This window comes from Geotrypetes seraphini, chromosome 5 (genome assembly GCF_902459505.1).
Source record: "Geotrypetes seraphini chromosome 5, aGeoSer1.1, whole genome shotgun sequence".
NCBI classification, from domain to species: Eukaryota; Metazoa; Chordata; class Amphibia; order Gymnophiona; family Dermophiidae; genus Geotrypetes; species Geotrypetes seraphini.
This window is the reverse complement of record NC_047088.1, coordinates 81,200,523-81,221,668: the sequence shown is the minus strand read 5'-3', so window position 1 is coordinate 81,221,668 and position 21,146 is coordinate 81,200,523. Positions and strand designations below refer to the sequence as shown.

Sequence of the window (21,146 nt, the reverse complement as noted above, 5' to 3'; positions counted from 1 at the left end):
AATCCAAGTGCCCAGTTGCCATTGTAGTATAGAGTGTTGCTTTGTGGCATCAGGGCACCTATACGGAAACGCACAGTTAAATAATCTCCCCCTGAGTGCCTATCAGAGTATGGATTTTTAGGTTTGTGTAAAAAGAAGGACCAGTATCTCGATTTTTGTTTTATACCCAACCAGGTATACTCTTTCTTAAAGTAACCCTAAGGTATTTCCCGGACACTACAGAGCTGCACAGCCCTTCTCGTTGCGGCTTCATATGGAGGCAACATACCATATTTTACCCGACTCTGTTCTTGAAAAAAGAACATAAGGGAAATCTCTCGTCCCTGGGTGGGTTTGAACCACCAACCTTTCAGTTAACAGCCGAATGCGCTAACCAATTGCGCCACAGAGACAGCTCAGCAGGTACTTTGAACGTGTGATCTATAGCCATCCAATATATAAGAGCTTACTCTCTCCAACCTTCTCATTTCCTATCCTCTTCTCAGTGGAAATGTCAGAGGATGTGTAGCACTAGTGCACTTTCATTACATAGAGGTGAGAGTTCCAAATGCATCACATATGTTGGCCGGTTAGCTCAGCTGGTTAGAGTGTGGTGCTAATAACGCCAAGGTCATGGGTTCAATCCCCATACGGGCCACTTTTACTCCTTGAAAACTTCCCCAGGTGCTTCTTAGTGGGTAAGTGTGGTTGTCTGGAGGCCTCAGCAAAGCTTCCCTTGAAAGCGCATGAAACAGAAATGCCTCACACAGGTGACATAGGACCAGTTCAATCATCCTTGGTTTACTGATTTGTAGCAGTTGGTGGGAAAACTAGGTGCTAGTAAGCTTTTTTTTTCCTTCTCTTCTTCTCACCCTCCCCCCCCTACCCCCTCCCTGTGGTAATTTCTATGGCATCTTCATTTCCACGATTCGTTCTTGCGCATTTGCACCTCATCTGCTGATATACAACTACAGTTATATCGGCTGGCCTAACTACAGGCATGTAAATGTAAGTTGCACCGATACCTGGTTGAGTCATTATTCTATTTCAGAATCCAAGCGCCCAGATGCCATTGTAGTATGGAGTTTCGCTTTGTGGCATCAGGGCACCTATACGGAAGCGCACAGTTAAAGAATCTCCCCCAGAGTGCCTATCACAGTATGGATTTTTTAGGTTTGTGTAAAAAGAAGGACCAGTATCTTGATTTTTGTTTTATACCCAACCAGGTATACTCTTTCTTAAGGTAACCCTAAGGTATTTCCCGGACACTACAGAGCTGCACAGCCCTTCTCGTTGCGGCTTCATATGGAGGCAACATACCATATTTTACCCGACTCTGTTCTTGAAAAAAGAACATAAGGGAAATCTCTCGTCCCTGGGTGGGTTTGAACCACCAACCTTTCAGTTAACAGCCGAATGCGCTAACCAATTGCGCCACAGAGACAGCTGAGCAGGTACTTTGAACGTGTGATCTATAGCCATCCAATATATAAGAGCTTAATCGCTTCAACCTTCTTATTTCTTATCCTCTCGTTAGTGGAAATGTCGGAGGATGTGTAGCTCTAATGCACTTTCTTTACATAGAGGTGAGAGTTCCAAGCGCATCACCTACGTTGGCCGGTTAGCTCTGCTGGTTAGAGCGTGGTGCTAATATTGCCAAGGTCATGGTTTCAATCCCCATATGGGCCACTTTTACTCCTTGAAAACTTCCCCAGGTGCTTCTTAGTGGGTAAGTGTGGTTGCCTGGAGGCCTCAGCAAAGCTTCCCTTGCAAGCGCATGAAACACGGCGGCCCTTCAGGTCCAGGACCTGTATAGTAATACTCTAGTCTATACCCTATATGCCTCTCCTTCTCTCTGGCCCTTTTCCTTGCTGGAACCCCCAACTGCCAGTGCAGGGCCCATCTGAAGGTCCTTCGCACCGGCACAGGGCTGTATCTACAAGAGATTCCTTGATAGAACACTGTCATTCCAAGCGGGCAAATGGAATAAATGCCTATCCACCCTCATTTCAAATACTCCCTCCTATCAATCCTTCAGGAAATCAATCAAAACCTACCTCTTTGATAAATTTCTCTAACCTCCTTCCTGCCTTGCTGTATCCCTGAAGTTTTTGTGGTATCTCTGATGTATTCCTGACTTTACCTAACCACTATCGACTTCCAATGTAATTGAAATTTTTTTACTAATGTACCTGACAATATCTACTGTAACATCAATGTATATGTACAGTCTCTTCTTCTGTAAACCGCTCTGAGCTGCTTGTGGTATTGCAGTATACAAATAAAGTTATTATTATTATCATGGTAACGTCCCCACACTTCCGGGTGTCTCGAGCCATGCACACTATGTTTAGTGTGCTACGGCTCGAGAAAGTTTGTAGGAGACTGATGTAGAGTATTATCTTAGTCTCTCAGATTTGCTGCTCACACTCTTATGCCAAAGGGAACTTCCTTCTGGAGTTCACAGGTTGTAGCATGTATAGACAACCTATTCAGGTGTCCTTGAAAGTTAATTTTAATCAAACCTATTGCACCCAATATGATGGGAAGTATTTCTCTTTCTGCCACATTTTCTTGGTTCCTGACTATATTTCTTGCCTTCTCATCAGATTCACAGAATAATCACTTAGAACTGACACCTTTTTAATTGATGCCAGGGCTTCCCTCTGCCACATCACTGATGATGCAGGAGAGAGAAGCCCTGGTAGGGCAGGCTGCAAACAAGCCTATTCAGAGCCTATGTCTGCTAGCAGTCCACCACCACTGCTGCTGCTTTAGGAGGCCCTGGAAGTATGTTAGGTCTCACTGGGGGAAGGGGGGGGTGAGTGAGGGCAGATCGGTTGGGAAGTGCTGCACAGGGAGATAGGAAGGATAATCGAATCAATTCAATAGAGTGAATTGAATTGAAATTTTTTTCCCTGAATTGGGCAGCACTAATAAAAACTGCTTTGAGTGTGGTTGTAAGAAACTACAAAAAAAGGCAGTACTGTATAAATCCTCTTTCCCCTAAAATACCACTTTCTCAAGGTTGCTTTTAACTTCTACTCCCACTCACTTGTTAAGCACCCAAGTCTGAGAAACTCCCTAACGCCCTACTTGTCCCTAATCCCTGTTTGCTTAGATTGTAAGCTCTACTAAGCAGGGACTGTCTCTTGAATGCTTTAATGTACAACGCTGCATATGTCTAGCAGCACTATAGAAATGATTAGTAGTAATAGGGTGCTGAGTGCTGGCACCTTCTCCATTGCTTGATAAAAATGACCCTCAGTCCCCAAGTATTAATAAAAGAGCTCAAGATCTGCACACTCGGTGCTGCCTTGTTATGGATTCTGTGGCTGGTTGCAGGAGGCCTGACTACTGTGGGGTGGGTTGCTCGGTCTCTGATTCTATAAATGGTGTCTATCTCTTAGGCGCTGTTTGGCACGGTTGTCAGTCAACCGCTAGGTGCTGTTCCTAGAATCACACCTAGAAGCACCTATGTGATTTCAGCTGCTGGTAGGCATTGAAACCTTAGGCACACTGCCATTTAGGCCAGGGTTTTCTTGCACCTAAGGTAGGTACCTACTGGCCCCTAACTCAGTTCGTGCTGAAACTCTGCCCCAAATCTACCCTAAAACTGCCTCTAATCACACCACACCTACTTGCTGGTAGGCGCCTAATGCAAATTAATTTTTTAATGGGTTTTAAATAGTTTTTTTTAAATGGCGCTTTCAATTATCAGCTCTGATTAAGCCAATTTAAAAAGTATGTTAGGTGCCCACAGTGGCATAGCAAGGGTGAGCGGCGCCGCGTGCGTGCCCACTTCCCTTTCCCCGCACTTTTTTAAACTTCTCCGGTGTGAGCAGCATGCCCACGTTGGTGTCAGCAGACCCTTTGATGGCACTTCTTAGGGGTGGGTTCCAGAAGTGACATGAGAGAGCGCCGATGCCGACGCGGGCAGCAACCTCACGCCGGTGAAGTACAAAAAAGTATGAGGAAGGCAAGGGACATGCACACACAGCAAGGAAATGAGGGTGGGGGAAAGAGAGGAGGAGGGAGTGCCACGCCCTTAGCAAGACTGCCATAATTAGTGGCACTATGTTACACGTTAAACCTCCCCTTGATAAATATAAAAGCTGTCTTCTCCTGGTTTTGACTGGAATAGCTGTTCAATTGATCACGAAAAATTGGAAAAGCCATGATAGATTAAACTACACATTTTGGTGGCCAAATGTATGTAATACATACAAATATGAGAGAATGAATGTAGAATGTTTGGGGTCCAGTGTTTCATTTAACGAAGTATGGAGTCCATTGGCTTTATTTGCCGCTTCACATTAATGATTTATGTATTTTTCTCTAAATTTTTCCTTACATTACACATCCAGGGTGGGGGAGGGAGAAGTAACTGAGAAATTGATATTAATTCTTCATATCAATGTAATAAAAAAAATTGTCTTGTATTATTAATAATTGATAGAAGGGTGGGTGGGTAAAGTTATGGTTCTATATACTAATTGTATAAAATGGTGTAATCTCTGTAATATTTTTCTGTATTTAATCAAATGTACTACACTGTTGTAGTTTATAAAATAATTAAAAAAATTAAAAAAAGACTGCACCCAGGGAAGACCGCCCCCCCCCCCCACACCCTTACTGTGCCACTAGATGCTCATATTGGCTAGGTGCGTTGATCTCGACGCCTAATTGTAGGCATATTTTCTAGAATCAGGACCTCAGTGCTCACCCCACTCCATGCAGATGATAACACGTAATTGGAAGAATTGGGATCGCCTCAATTTTACTTTTTGGTGGGCGAACCTATGCTCTAGTTATAGGTATGAAAAAATGAATGCTGAAATGCTGGGGCATAGTAACGTATTTAAACTGGTTTGGGGCCCGTTGACATCTTTTATTACTTCTCTGTAGTTGTTTTTTGTCGTTAATTTCTGTGCCATTTCCTTACACTTCCAGGGTGGGAGGGATTGTACTATTGTATTATTTTAAATAAATATAGGTTATTGAAAGAGTATATATGTTTGTGTTGTTGATTAATCGATGGGTGGTTGGGTGGGATAAAATGATTGATTTTGAATATGTGTAAGTTGAATGTGCTTTTCTTGACTTGTTATATGTTCTTATAACTGTGTGTTGCACTGTTAATATTTGAAAATTAATAAAGATTTAAATAAAAGAATAGCCTGGTTTTTGAATACCAGCATCTTTTTTGTTAGAAAAAATGACGGGACATATGTGACTTTGAAACCTCTCTTCTTGATGTGTTGTCCAGTTCATGCATCCAAATATGCTGAATTCTAGATTGTCCTAAGCCAGAGATATCCTAGTTCAGTAGTGCAAAGAAAACTGAAGTGCTGCTGTAATATTAGTTAAAAAAAAGTATGAATGCAGCAAGAATAGGTGAGGAGAGATTCAGGGAAGAAGACGCAGCAGGTGGATACGTTCATGGTATAAATACAGCTTAAGCAACTGACTTAAACACATTTGAAATACATGCAATACAATATTTTCACAAGAAAAAAAAGAGACCATGGAATCTGACTGACCAGAGGACTAAAGAGTTAAAAACAAAACAACCCCCCCCCTCCCCGCAACAAGGTTGGGACTTTAATATCTGTAATCCTGCTGCTATTTATACAGGTGCTTTTCATTAGAGTGCAGCCTCTTCATATGCAAAAATGTACCTATTTCCACAGAGGTGTCATTCCCAGAGGAAGACATTAAGACAAACAGAAGAAAAAGAATGTCTTGAAGTTCTGGCTAGACCCCAGGTCTGCAGAGCTGACAGAATTACCTCAGGAGCCACTGCCAGCGTCCTCCTCAACAGCTCCCTGCAGTCATTTTCCAGGGTATATATGTGTGACAGCACCATGCTGCTCCTGGAATGCAGATATGTAAACATAGTAACCTAGTAAATGACTGTAGATAAAGACATGTATAATTCATCTAGTCTGCCTAATAAGATGGTTAGAGATGCTTCTTTCACTCCATGCAGGTTAAATCCCTATGTCTTAGTAAAGGGCTTTACTCGCTACTCTCTGCAGGCTACATTCACCTGTGCCTTGTTTAAAGTGAGAAGGTCATTTCAGCCATCCTCTTTCTACATAGGGATAATTTGTGTTTATTCCATGCATTTTTTAAAATTCTCTCACAGTTTTTATTCATACCCAGTGGCGTACCTAGGGGGGGGTGGGGGGGGGGCGGGCCGCCCCGGGTACCAGCCCTAAGGGGGGGTTCCCGGCCTTGCCGTTCAGTCCCCCGCCACCCCCGAAGGACCGCTCGCCCCCCTGGCCTCCCCGCACCACCTATGAACAGCCGCAGCAGGATCGCGAAGTCAGCGTCAGCATCCCTGCGCTGCTTCCTACGACGCGATCCCGCCCCTCCTCTGACGTCAGAGGAGGGGCGGGACCGTGGCGCAGGAAGCAGCAGGGATCGCTGACGCTGACTTCGCGATCCTGCTGCGGCTGTTCATAGGTGGTGCGGGGAGGCCAGGGGGGCGAGCGGTCCTTCGGGGGTGGCGGGGGGACTGAACGGCAAGGCCGGGAACACCCCCTTAGGGCTGGTACCCGACGCTGACTTCGCGATCCTGCTGCGGCTGTTCATAGGTGGTGCGGGGAGGCCAGGGGGGCGAGCGGTCCTTCGGGGTGGGTCGGGGCATCAGGCCTTCAGGGTGGGGCGGGCGGGCAGGCAAGCAGGCTTTCAAGGGGGAGGGGGGTGACAGGCAGGCAGGCAGGCCTTCAAGGGGGGACAGGCCTTCGGGGGGGGGGGGGTGCAGACATTCAAGGGGTGCAGGCCTTCAAGGGGGGCAGGCAGGCCTTCAGGGGGGTGCAGACCTTCGGGGGGGTGCAGACCTTCAAGGGGGTGCAGGCCTTCAAGGGGGGAAAGGCAGGCAGGCCTTCAAGGGGGGGACAGGCCTACAAGGGGGGGGGACAGGCCTACAAGGGGGGGGGACAGGCCTACAAGGGGGGGGACAGGCCTTCAAGGGGGGGTGCAGGCCTTCAAGGGGGGTGCAGGCCTTCAAGGGGGAGACAGGCCTTCAAGGGGGGGAAAGGCAGGCAGGCAGGCCTTAAAGGGGGGACAGGCCTACAAGGGGGTGGGACAGGCCTTCAAGGGGGGGACAGGCCTTCGGGGGGGTGCAGACCTTCAAGGGAGTGCAGGCCTTCGGGGGGGGGGGGTGCAGTCCTTCAGGGGTGGGGTTTAGGCCTTCAGAGGGGGACAGACCTTCGGGTGGGAGGTAAAGTCCTTCGGGGGGTGCAGGTCTTCAGGGGTGGGGTGTAGCCCTTCGGAGGGGGGACAGACCTTCGGGGGAGGGGGGTCCTGGTGTAAAAGTACACAGAGGGAGAGAGGGAAGGGGGGGTTCAAAGATACATGCATATGCCAGACTTTGGGGGTTAGAAATAATGGGTCTAAAAACAGAGGAGTGGGAGAGAGAGGGTGCATAATGGGATTTAGGGAGGGAAGGAACAGAAAGGGAGAGAACTTGGAAACAGGGGATGGTGTGGAGGGGGGATAGAGATACTGGATAGGAGGATAGTTGGGAACAGAAAGGGAGAGATGGTGGATCCTGGGGTGGTGGGGAGTTGAGAAAAGGTGAATCTGTGGATGGAGACAAAAAAAAGGAAAGATGCCAGATCTCCGGGAGAGGGAAGGGAAACGGAAGGGGAGAACAGAGATGGCAGACGGATGGTTAGCACGGAGAAAGGAGACCCTGGCAAGCAAGACAACAAGAGCCTGGGACCAACAAGATTTGAATATTGATCAGAGAACAAAAGGTAGAAAAAATAATTTTATTTTCTGTTTTGTGATTACAATATGTTAGATTTGAAAAGTGTACATGAGACAGCTTGAAATGGGAACTTTTCTATTTTTGTGAATGGCAAGGCTGAGTTCAGTTAAAATATATGCTTTATAAGAAAATATAATAATGTGTTTTATAAAGTTTATAAGCATTGCTGGCATACTCGGTGAGGTGTTCCTAGTGTTGGTGGTGGTGGTAGCATGTCAGTGTGTTGAGAGGAAGAGGTAGTCTGGGAAATTCTGCTGAGCAAACTCTGGGCCCATTTCCACCCCCAGTTAGTCCACTCCACTCAACTGGTTCACACACTGAGTGGGTCTTTGGGTGTTATTTCTGGGTAGTTGTTTTAGAATCTCTTCCAGTGGTTTGTCAGTATCTCCTTCTGGTCCAAGGAAGGAAACTTTGTCAACCTTAGCATTGACCTTCAGAATATGTTTGTAACAGCGCTGCTTGTGTGGCATTAGGCTATGTAGTGATCGAAAGAAAAAAACAGACCTTTGCACATTTTTGCACTATATGGTGGGTGTATGAGGAGATTCATTTCCTGCACAGTTAAGTCCATTTTTTCTACTGAATAATAGTATAGGTACAATGAAAGTAAATAGCAAAAATGTTTGAGTAGATAATTAAGGAAATCTTTTTCATATTGCTTGCTTATGGACTGGGAAAAAAGACTGTTCAAGCAAATGTCTCCAGAACTGCTTTAATGGAAAAATGTGATTTTTTTTTTTTTTAAGTACTTTGTGAAATTTATTGTTGTTGTGAAATTTATTGTTATACTTTGTTTAAACTTAAAAAGCGGTGTCATTAACAGTGAATCTAATCGAAAAATCGATTCAACAGGGTGAATCGGATCGAATGAAATATTTTTCTCTGAATCGGGCAGCACTATTGGCTACCATGAGAATGGGCTACTGGGCATGATGGACCATTGGTGTGACCCAGTTAGGCTATTCTTATGTTATGTTCTCATCTGTAGGGGCCTTTGTTTTCACTTCTTATTTTAATGTATTTTTTTCCTGGGAACTTATCAGTGTTTTTTTATAATGGGAACAAAAATGGAAGAGAATTAATGTGTGTGGAATGGGGGGGGGGTAACTAATTTCTTCAGCTAAATAATTCAATCCACTTCAAACAGACATAGGAGAACTCACGCACCATTCACACACCCTCCAACCAAAAACGTCAAAAGAAAAAAACTGTTCGACAACCTCCTAGCCATTCGAGCTGCAACACTTGACCCCCAACTCTACAACCTATTGACCTCGACCACAAACTACAAAACCTTAAAAAAGAAATAAAAACCCTTCTATTAAAAAAACACATAAAACCAAACTAACATAATCAGAACTGTCCCAAGCATCACCTGCAACTACTCCATATGTACTTCTGATGTCATGACAATTCAGACATAATTTATGTTATGTTATGTTTGGAATAATGGTTACATAAATGAGGTTCAATAAAAGAAAATTTTCTGTGGGAGCATTTGTTGGAACTTCTGTTATCCTGATTTCTTCTATCTGTGGGCTTTCTTTAGCTAACCTACTTATCTGGGGCTTTCCACTTCTGCAGCTGCCCTTTTCACGGTCCACTTTGCGCTTGCACTCTCTGGGGAGGGGGGGTTGGGTCTGGGCTTGGTGGGGTAGGTGTGTCTGGTAGTTTTGTCTGGGTGGTGGCTGGGTGTTTCTTGGGTGCTTGTTGTGCGGATTGGTGTGTCTGGTGAGCGGTCTGGGTGTTGTTGCTTGTGGGGGTTTTTTTTCATTATAAAATATGGCTGAGGGTCTAGTCCGGCTTATTATTCTTGTGGGTTCTGGGGTGGGATTTGTTTGCTTGCCCCAAGTTTTGGCCTTTTGTTGTGTATTGCTATGCCTCTCATTGGCAATTTTCTCTTGGGAGAGGCTTGTTCATGCTTGTTGTTGCTGTTACTCTCATTCTGTGTTCTTTTTGATAATGTATAAGTTTCTGTACAGACCATGGTTGCTTGTCTGGACCTTTTGCCATTCTCAATAAAAATACTTTGGAAAAAAAAAAAAAAAGAAAATTTTCACTGCCTGTTTCTATTCTGACCATTTATTCCATTTCATGGTTATTGCAAAAAAAAAAAAAAAAAAAAAAAATTTTACATGAGGGGGGGGGGGGGGGGTGTCAAAAAATGATGGGCCCCGGGTGCCACATACCCTAGGTACGCCACTGTTCATACCACCTCGACCAGGAGGGCAAGTATTTCCTAATGTTACTCCTAAAACTACCACACTGCAACCTCAATTCATGTCCTCTAGTTCTACCATCTCCCTGTCTCTGGAAAATATTTGTTTGTACATTAATACATTTCAAGTATTTAAATGTCTGCATCATATCCCCGCTGTTCCTCATGTCTTCTAGAGCAGTGGTCCCCAACCCTGTCCTGGAGGACCTCCAGGCCAATCAGATTTTCAGGCTAGCCCTAATGAATGTGCATGAGAGAGATTTGCATATAATGGAAGTAACAGGCATACAAATCTGTTCCATGCATATTCATTAGGGTTATCCAGAAAACCCAATTGGCCTGGTGGTCCTCCAGGACAGAGCTGGGGATCACTATTCTAGAGCATTATACATATTCAGGTCGTCAATTTTCTTTTGACGCAAAACCCATCTCATATTTGTCACCTTATTTTGAACAGCTTCAAACTTTTTATGTCCTGTGCAAGATCCAGCCTCCAAAACCAAACACATGCTCCAGATGGGGCCTCAGCAATGGGTATAACAGAGAATTAGCATAAAGCAGGCCTGCACATAACACACTGAAACTAGCAGCTTCCGTTCAATGGAGCCTGGAAAAAAATCCAGAGGGGCAATCATACTGCTGCTACTACAGGAGATTCTCATTTAGCTCAAATAGTTAAGCTGCTGCTTTTGGAGTCTTAGGTTGCAAATTTTAGCACTAGTTCAAATAGGGCTGGTTCAAGGTTATTAGGCAACCCACTCCTCAGGGCACACCCAGCCAGTCAGTTTTCAGGATTTCTAGATATAAACGATGAATATGCATGAGATTTGAATGGGCTATCTTTTTTGTATTGAACTATCCTGAAAACCAGACTGGCTAGATGTATCCTGAGGCGAGGACCATTGACCTTGATAAACATAGAAATATGATGGCAGATAAAGGCCAAATGGCCCATCCAGTCTGCCCATCCGCAGTAACCATTATCTCTTCCTCTCTCTAAGACAGTGGTATTCAACCCAATCCTCAGGGACCACCTGGCCAGTTGGGTTTTCAGGATATCCACAATGAATATGGATGACAGAGACATTGAAAACCTGACTGGGTTGAATACCACTGTTCTAGATCCTACATGCCTATCCCACACTTTCTTGAATTCAGACAGTCTCTGTCTCCACCACTTTTTCCAGGAGACTGTTCCATGCATCTACCACCCGTTCTGTAAAAACGTATTTCATTAGATTACTCCTGAGCCTATCACCTCTTAACTTCATCCTATGCCCTCTCATTCTAGAGCTTCCTTTCAAATGAAAAAGACTCAACTCATGCACATTTATGCCACATAGTTATTTAAACATCTCTCAAGAACACTATCATAGTGACTATTATTTGTCTCACAAGAACACTATCGTAGTGACTATTATTTGTCTCACAAGAACACTCTCTATCATATCTCTCCTCTCCTACCTTTCCTCCAAAGTATACATATTGAAATCTTTAAGTCTGCCTCCATACACCTTATGACGAAGACCATGCACCATTTTAGAAGCCTACCTTTGGACCGACTCAAATGAGTCAATCTTCTTTCTGTCTTGTTTCTTTGTGTTCAGCTTTTGCATCTGTAATTGACTGAGTAACTGAGAAAATGAGTGTGTGGACAAGTCTTATCTATTTGGAGTGTTATTTCTAGCCTTTGAATACTTTGTCAAGAGCCTTCATTGAAGAGCAACCAAGTGCTATTCTGTGGAATATTTCTTCCCTGCTAGTTGCTTCTTTGTTTACAATTCATGCTTCATATGTTCCTATGTTAAAAATATCTGTACAGCTTCTGATCTCCCTTTTCTGTCCAGCAACATCAGCATCAGGATGTCCTGGTGTCTTTGATCCATCAGCTTCACAAACTCTTGGTGATGATCAGCTCTTCCCTAGTAGAATGATGAGTGCCTTCTGACCTAGGGGACCATCTTCTAGCACTATACGTCAATTTTTTTTGTCTCATCATCAAGTTTTCTTGGCAGAATACAGAAGTAGATTGCTGGGCCTTTCTTTTGCACAGTATAAATTTGATGTGTCGTCATCGTTGCATCAAATGCAATTCTCCGCCTCCAACACTACTAATCTTCTGCTGCCCAGATGGGTGGTACATTGTTAGCCTGGCATCTCCACTGAAACCTGTCTGCCTTGGGAGGTCCTGCTAGTAGTGAAACTACCAATGGCATAGCTTTCAGCTTCTCAGATGTGCACAAGCCCCAGTGGCCATGTGCTGAATTCACCCTTGGAATGCCCCCAATATAGCCAGCTTGGAGTTCAGCACTAACTGCAATATTCAGCAGCACTTAGCCAGTTGAGGTCTCTGAATATTAGCAGCTAGCCCCGACCAAGCAATTTAACTGGTCAACGGCCAGCTAAATTTGATATCAGGCCCTGTGTTTTCATCTAAGGGAGAGAAGAATTGGCTAATTAACCCCAAATCAGAGAAATGTGCTTAAATGGACTTTTGGGGACATGGACCTGGCTAGATGTACGAAATTCTTCAGTGTATCTGTGGAGGAATGAAAGACCATTATAAAGAGTGAATCTGGGAGCACTAGTTCAACTGCTCTATATAAATCTCTAGAACTGTGGTCACTGTTTTCCTGCTCCGACGCTCATAGAATTCCTATGAGCTTTGGAACAGCATTGGAGCATTTAGATCCTGGCCCGCAGTAGAAACCTCTGCGGTGGCTTTAGTAAAAGAGGGTCAAAATAAACAAGCAATACAATGTCTTCTCATTTATACAAGAATGTACCAATCCTTCTTCACTCCCAATTTCATATATATCCCTTCCCCCCCGAAAAGACAAATAAACAGGAGGTTTGTTTTCTTATAACATCTCACTTCCAATAAATAAACCCACTTTCATAATCCCTCTTCTCCTAATCTATACTGCCCCTCCCCCATCCCCATCACTTCCCCACCATATCCCATTGAGAAACAAAAACATTTTATTTATTTAGGATTTATATCCCATCCTCCCAGAAGACCTCAGAATGGGTTACAAGTTTATATATATAATAAAACATAACAAGGTAAACATAAAACCTTTTAATCCCAGAAATACTTAAGTAATTAGGGAACAAAACATCTAGACAGAATATTATGTAAGGCAACTATTTCAGGGAATTGAGAACCAAGCTTCAAGCCCATGGGGACAGTGATTGTATATAAGCTTCTCAAATAAGGAAAAAAGGTTTCTTACATCAAGCTGTAGGAAGTAGGTTTAATAGTTTTCCATGATAGTGAAGTGTGAGGACTCATATAATGTAAGGCCCTAAGCCAGTGGTATCCAACTCGTGGCCTTTGAAGTCCACCATTGCAACCCTCAAACAGTTGACTGAAATGCTCTTCAAATCTTGTAAACGTGTTAATTTAAATCTTGCCCACTCAATGCATTAACCCCCCCCCCCCACACACACACACACCTTTTACAAAACCGCACTAATGTTTAAACGCTGGCCATGGTGGTAGCAGCTCCAACGCTCATTGAATTCTTTGAGTGTCAGAGCTGTTACCGTCGCAGCCAGTGTTAAAAACGTTAGTACGGTTTTGTAAAAAGAGGGGGGGAGGGGAGGTAAATGTCTTTAAAAAAGGATTGCTGTAGGCTGGGTGTAAATGTAGGCCACCATAGGGTAGACATAGGACAAGTTTGAAGAAGCAGGTCAAAGCAGATTGAGAGAGAGGACTAGTGATGTAACTTGTAATACTTGTGATTCGGGGATTTTCCCGCATTCAAACCTTTGAGTAGTATTCGCTGCTCTAGTTACTGAAGTTTTCTATCATTTACATACTGTATGTATTGAATACATCTTTATCACTGTCCAGTGCCCTTTCATTTAGATATAATTAGGAGTTTATAGTTTTGGATTATATTACTCCTCCTTTTGGGATTTTGTTTGGGTGATTTGAAGTCTTTAATAGTTGTCATCTTTGTGGTTTTACATTCCTCCTCATGCTTACTGAGTCTTCCCAGCTGGATTACATGATGTGGAGGAGTCATCTGCTGTGCTTGGACCTTACTGGAAATATCCAATATCATTCTCTCAAAACTATTTAATTTGTCAGCAACTGCCTTTTCTAGGGTCATGATAGCAGTCCAGATAACTTGTCACCACTCAGGCTTAGATAACACTTCCAATAACCTGTGGAGTGCACAACTACCGCAGACTTACCTACAGCCATTACTGTTGCTGTCCCAGTGACAGAAACCTGCTGTAGAATTTCCCACTGGGTTCCCGGTGCCAGATTCAGCAGGAGGCTTTAAATCCCTATTTCTTCGTTAATTTTAAAGTCAGGGTCACTTTGAACCCAAATGAGCTGAAGGACAGCTGCCAAATATCTTCCCTTGCAAGGCTATGACACTGCTGACCACTGTGTGTCAATGATATCTGCCCCACCATCCCGCCTTCAAAATTTTTATTGAGGGTATCCTCAAGGAGGTAGGTATTTTAAAATGCATTCATCTATTGATAAATGCCTTGTTCTTCAATCATTACAACAAACTCCAAAAACAGAATTGCCAAAGAACCTTATAAAGAGACTCACAAAAAGGCAAAAAGGTCAAACGTTCCCAAGAGTGGTAGGCTCTGTTTGAGCCTAATATAGGGAGTGCATCTTTCTGCAACCCAACATTCTTACCAAGCACAGAAGCAGAGTCCGGATCTAGAGAGGGGTGCAAAATGTGAAGCTTTGGGCTCAAGATGGTCTCCAGGTCAAGCCACTGGGTTGCTGCTGCACAGCTGGCTGCAACTGCCCTGGTATTGAGATTATTGCTGCTCCCAACAAGTACAAATCATCTGCAGATTGAAAGCTTAATAAACCTTGAAGACATTGGAGGCAAGGCCAGACTTATGTACAAAATCTAGACAAACTATAATGTAGTGTAGTGGTCTCCAAGCATGTTTATGTAATAGGCTAAAATGTGAATACAAGAAAGCTCTGAGGACCACCAAACGGTGTTCGGCTTATACTAATTTGTAAGATTGTAAGCTTTTTTGAGCAGGGACTGTCTCTTCTGTATTTTGATGTACAGTGTTGTGTATGTCTAGTAGCACTATAGAAATTAGTAGTAGTAGTACATATCCTGGCTTTATAAAACTAGGATTTCGATGCCCATTAACTATGGACATCTAAATGCTGGTTTTCAGACATCCAGGATAGGAATAGAGCTTCTACAATAACCACCAAACTGTGTGGTTACTTTGTGCCTGAATATCTTAGCCTGTGTGATCTGAAAGGTGCATTCATAGTTTTGTTTCTAGGTGCCTTACTGAAAATATACCTTATTTATGTATGTAGAATATTTCTGCTGTGGCTTGTGTAAAGGGGGAGGGAGGTGGAGAGAAAATGAAGGGGCTGCTGGAGCTTGGGAGGAGAGAGGAGAGTGTTAGAGTTGAGAGGCTGGGTAGAACTGGGGATGAGAAAGAGAGGGGGCTGTGGATATGTTAAGGGAGACGGAGATAGAGCTGTTGGATGGGAAAAGAAGAGGGGAGCTGCCAGGGCTGGAGCCAAGGACATTTTAGGTGGCCTACTGATAATGTACCCCATTTATCTCCATGTATTTTTATTGTAGGGTTTAAGGGCCCATTTCTGCTTGGACAGAGGGAGGAATAAAGGGTGGCTGGAGCTGAGAGGGAAGATAGCTGAGGCTGGTAAAGTTGAGGAGGAGCACAAAGAGGGACTGCAGAGGCTGCAGAGTAATGCATTTAGGGATTAATAATCGGAAGGAACCGAATGTGCTGGGAGGTGAAAGGCTGATATGCCAGGAGGGACCTTGGGGTGATAAGTGTCTGAAGATCTAAAGGCGAAAAAACAGTGTGACAAGGCGGTGGCTGCTGTCAGAAGGATGCTGGGCTGTATAAAGAGAGGCGTAGCCAGTAGAAGGAAGAAGGTGTTGATGTCCTTGTACAGGTCGTTGGTGAGGCCCCACTTGGAGTATTGTGTTCAGTTTTGGAGACCGTATCTGGCTAAGGACGTAAGAAGACTTGAAGCAGTCCAAAGGAGGGCGACGAAAATGATAGGAGGTTTGTGCCAGAAGATGTATGAGGAGAGACTGGAAGCCCTGAATATGTATGCCCTAGAAGAAAGGAGGGAAAGGGGAGAGATATGATTCAGATGTTCAAATACTTGAAAGGTATTAACGTAGAATATAATCCTATCCAGAGAAAGGAAAATGGTAAAACCAGAGGACATAATGAGGTTGAGGGGTGGTAGATTCAAGAGCAATGTTAGGAAATTCTACTTTACCGGGAGGATGGTGGATGCCTTACGTCCTGAGAGAGGTGGTGGAGAGGAAAACGGTGATGGAGTTCAAAGAAGCGTGGGATGAACACAGAGGATCTATAATCAGAAAATAATAGTAAATATTGAAGAACTAAGGCCAGTACTGAGCAGCCTTGCATGGTATGTGTCTGTATATGGCCTTTTAGTTGAGTATGGGCTGGGGAGGGCTTCAAGGGCTGGGAGGGTGTGGATGGGCTGGAATGAGCTTTGACGGAGACTTCAACAGTTGGAGCCCAAACACAGTACCGAGTAGAGCTTTGGTTTCATGTCCAGAAATAGCTAAGAAGAAATTTTTTTTTATTTTTTTTTTTTTAAATTAAATTGAATCAGGTTGGGCAGATTGGATGGACAATTTGGGTCTTTATCTGCCGTCATCTACTATGTTACCTATAATGGAAGTAGTGTGTGCAGGTTTCTCATGCACATTCATTGTGATTATGCTGACAACCAGCCTGGTTCTAGTAGATAAGAACTGCATCGAGAACTGCTGGCAGAGAATGCCAGTGACCACAGTCACTTGTAGCTCTAGAATTCTCAAGAATTAGAATCAGCCTCTATAAAACAAGGACAAATAGAGGTGCCATAAAACGTAACCTAACACCACCGGGGCCAGCCAAAGGCCAGGGCTTTCTACCGGCATTGTTAATGATTGGCCATTCTCGTGATCCTTTGGCTTTAGGGTAGGAGAAAAGCTGAATATACTGCAACCAAAGGGACGCCACTATGCTGGGGGTATGTTCAAAAGATATAAACAGCAGAGTCAGGTGATACATTTTTATAGTAACTCCAGATAGTTGCCTGGGTTCTTTGAAGAGCTATGTGCACCTCATGAAGTTTATTACATTTTTATGTATGAGTGCAGGTTATAGGGTATTCCTAATTACTCAGCCAGATAAAATGTTTCCAGCTGCTGCTGGCCTGAGGGAGGGAGCCTATGTCTTGAAAACTTGTCTGAGAAATGTTTTTGTTTGGTCTGATAGAAAGTCCTTCCTGTTATGTAGATGGTATTCTGTTTTGTTCTTTAATAGAACCAGTGAGCTGACTGCACATAACTTTAAGTGGTAATCAGGGCCTGTGTTAGACATTTTGGGGCTCAGGGCAAAAAATACATGATAACATGCAATGGGTACAGTATCCCTCCTACAAAGACCCTACAGATTGTTTGACCACAGTAGAAAAAGAAGAAAGGCAAAATTGTAGATGATAGCAGATAAAGACCAATTGGTCCTCCCAGTCTGCCCAACTTGTCCTCCCCTCTGGTTTTCTACTACTTATTCCTAGTTGGCTGGGGGCTGGGGCTGAAAGTACTAAAGAGGTAGTGTTTGAAGCCCTTGGAGAGAGGAGGAGTTATATTTAATTGCCAGATTCAGGATCCATGATTTAAAGGTTCCAAAATGAGCCTTGGTCCGTTCTAATATCCAGACTAGGTATACTAGGCAGGCAGAGAAATATACACCAGGGCACATATCCTCTACTGCAGGGGTTCTTAACCTGGGGTCTGTGGACTCCTAGGGGATCCATGGATGGGTTTCAGGGGGTCCATTAGGGTAAGATAAAAATTAACATTTATATTCACTGTTGATGCTTCTCGCAGATAACGAGAGAGTAGATATAATAGTAGAAAACATAGTAGTAGATCTGTTTTCATTTGCACAAGAGGATTGTATTTCATAATTATGAGTGGCTTTTTGCATAACAAAGGAGTGGGTTTTTAGATGGTTTATTTTAAAGTTTAATAATACTTTATGTATGTCATATATGTATGAGACAATCAAATCGCAATAAATAAAATACATTATGGGCTCCTTTTACTAAGGTGTGCTAGCATTTTTAGTGCACGCACATGATTAGCGCATGCTATAGCGTGTGCTAGCCAAAACATTACCGCCTGCTTAAAAGGAGGCAGTAGCGGCTAGTGTGTGCGGCATTTTAGCGTGCGCTAAGCGCGCTAAAACTGCTAGCACACCTTTGTAAAAGGAGCCCTATATTCATTGCATGGAAAGTTGTGTTTATGTGAATATTTCTGGGGAAGGTGGTCCATAGCTTTCATCAGACTCAAAAGGTCTGTGACTTAAAAAAAGGTTTAGTGGTTATAAATGAAGTTTTATGGCAGTAAGATCTCAGCCTTTGTTCCAACATAGCTGGAAGTACAAAGCATAAGGAAGAAATGATTAAAAAAAGAAAAGATTGACTTTTCATTATGCTGATTTTTTCATTGCAATAATAATAATAACTTTATTCTTTTATACCACCATAACCAAAAGTTCTAGACGGTTTACACTAAAAAGAGTTGGACAATCAGCGAAATACAATAATACAGTAAAAAATACAAATATTTATAAAATAGAATTTCAATAATAAAATCACTAAGTAATAAACTTATCGAACAAAGTGGTCTTAATTAATTTCCGAAAACTGCAATAGGATAACATAGCTTGCTGAATACATTTACCTAACCAAGATTGTTGCCTACGAGCTTGAAATGCTAGGGTCCTATCTACCCCCATTAATTTTTGGATAAGCAAATAAGTAGAAGTTTCTAGTTTCTCTTGATGGTCTATGCAACACAAAATGAGGAAAAAGGTAAGCTGGAGACAATCCCGATATCGACTTAAAGCAGATGCAGGAAAATTTGAATAATATTCTTGCCTCCAAAGGCATCCAATGAAGTAAACGATAATATGGACTAATATGGTCGTTCTTTTTTAAACCAAAAATCAATCGAACAGCTGTATTCTGAATTATCCTTAATTTCCTTAGAATTTTTTTGGGTGTTCCTAAATAGATGATGCTACAATAGTCTAAAATAGATAAAACTAATGCCTGCACCAATAGTCTGAACGATAAAGGATCAAAATATTTTTTTATGGTTCTTAATTTCCACAATGTAAAAAAGCATTTTTGTACCATTAAGTTCGTGTGTTCTGTTAGTGTTAAATGTCGGTCTAGTGTGACTCCCAGAATTTTGATAGATTTAATAATCGGGTAGTCATGACTATTAAGATGAAGCAATGAGTTTGTTATTTTGTCGTTGGGACTAGCCAAGAAAAGTTTGGTCTTTTCCGTATTGAGTTTCAGTTTGAAATTAATTGTCCACTGTTCTGAGTCATAATAGAAGATATCTGGTTTAAAATTTCAGTGATAAAATTATTTAGAGGAGAAATGCTGATAGTACCTGAGAACTCTTTCTACTTAGTCCCAGCCGTTGTAATAATATATTTAAATCAAATATGAGCTGTTTTGTGTGGCATGACAGCATGAGCAATTTTATTCTCTTAAAATAATTTTATACTTCTGCAGTAAGTATGAAGAGGGATAATCTTTCTGTTAACCCCTGGCGTTCTCTAGCTTAGAACTGTTCAGTGCTGGTGTGAATACTTAATGACAGGATTATGTGCAAACACTATATTTAAAAACCTACTTATCATTCAGGGTTAAGTCCATAAGAAACTGTGATTCCAGTACTTGTGAGTTTCGTATTTGCAGTATTTTGAAAATAAACATTGGAGAAAGCTGAAGTGGTATGAAGGGGCAGCAGGCAGGAGATCTGACAGGGAACTATGTAGTCAAGGGAGAGTGGCCATTGAAAGGCAGGGCATGTGTATAAAGGAAGGGGGAGAGGGCAGATTTTTAAAAATATACATAAGTAGAAACCTAGAAACTGTTTTGAATTATCCCTTCTTTGGGCTAGAGTTATTACCATCCACTCCTACATTGCTATGTACTTAATGCCATTAATGCTCATTATTTGTAACTAGGTCCCACTGCATAAAATGGGACCTGTGGTAAAATGACATGTGTTGTTGGCTGATTTTCTGGCCAATTTTGAAACCTTGATTGATTCACTATCTTGTTTGCATGCAAATGATTTGCCATGATTGTCACTGCTGTCAGGGCTTCTGCCGTTTTGCTTTTTTTTTTCATTTATTTTTAAAGGTACAGATATTTTGCATGTATTATACATGCAAAATATCTGCCCAATTAAAAAAAAAAGCCCCCACCTGCCCCCTCCCCCTCGAACCCAAAAAAATGGCAGGAGGGATGCCCACTCCCTCTTGCCATCGCCGCCACTGCCACAAATGAATGGCAGAAAGGATGCCCACACCCTCCTGCCACCAGACGCACCCCTGCCCACCACCGACATCAAACTAATATGGCAGGAGGGATGCCAACTCCCTCCTGCCATCAGAACCCCTTCCCCCACCATCGGCCTGCCCCTCCCTGGTACACCCCCTTCCCTGGTACCTGTAAGTTGGGAGCAGGAGAGGTGCTCAGTCCCTCCTGCTCCTCCGGCCTCCAGCGACGCAATGCGGGCCTTAGGCCCTGCCCCAGTGCATCATGTGATGCACAGGGAGGGGCCTAAGGCCCTGTAGCTCAGGCACCTTGGATTCCTCCCTTGGGAGGAGCCTGAGGCACCTGAGATAATCAGGGACTTCCTTAGAGAGGAGCCTAAGTCCCTGATTGGACATTGTTTTGACAGGTCTGCAGCAATCTGCAGCAGTCCGACAGGTCACTCTGCAGCAGTCTGGTTTTAGGATAGTAAAACCTGATTCAAAATAGCCAAGCAATTGTTAGTGAATCAATCGTTTGGCTATTTTGCATGGGGTTTTACTAATTTGCATGGGTGGAGAGGAGAAGAGATTCATTGGACAGCAGTTTAGTGAATCGGGTCAGGGAACAGGAACGATCACAAATCTCCTATATTCTATTAATGCCTAAAAAATCGACAGCAACTAGAATGACACTTAGTGCAATTTTACAAACAGTACACATACCTTTATAAAGTGATAACTTTTAGGTGCACCCATTTAGGCCAAAGAAGACCAGGCCTAAATCCCTGCACCTAATTT

General features: G+C 43.1%; 3 non-coding genes across 3 annotated transcripts; 1 reads left to right on the top strand and 2 right to left on the bottom strand.

The window, feature by feature from the left end:
• Positions 1-318: 318 nt before the first annotated feature.
• On the bottom strand, positions 319-392 carry TRNAN-GUU. The gene has a single exon. It is a non-coding gene; the product is annotated as a tRNA-Asn (tRNA).
• A 171-nt stretch (positions 393-563) lies between these two features.
• On the top strand, positions 564-637 carry TRNAI-AAU. The gene has a single exon. It is a non-coding gene; the product is annotated as a tRNA-Ile (tRNA).
• Positions 638-1,349: 712 nt separating this feature from the next.
• TRNAN-GUU lies at positions 1,350-1,423 on the bottom strand. Its single transcript has one exon. It is a non-coding gene; the product is annotated as a tRNA-Asn (tRNA).
• Positions 1,424-21,146: the final 19,723 nt, after the last annotated feature.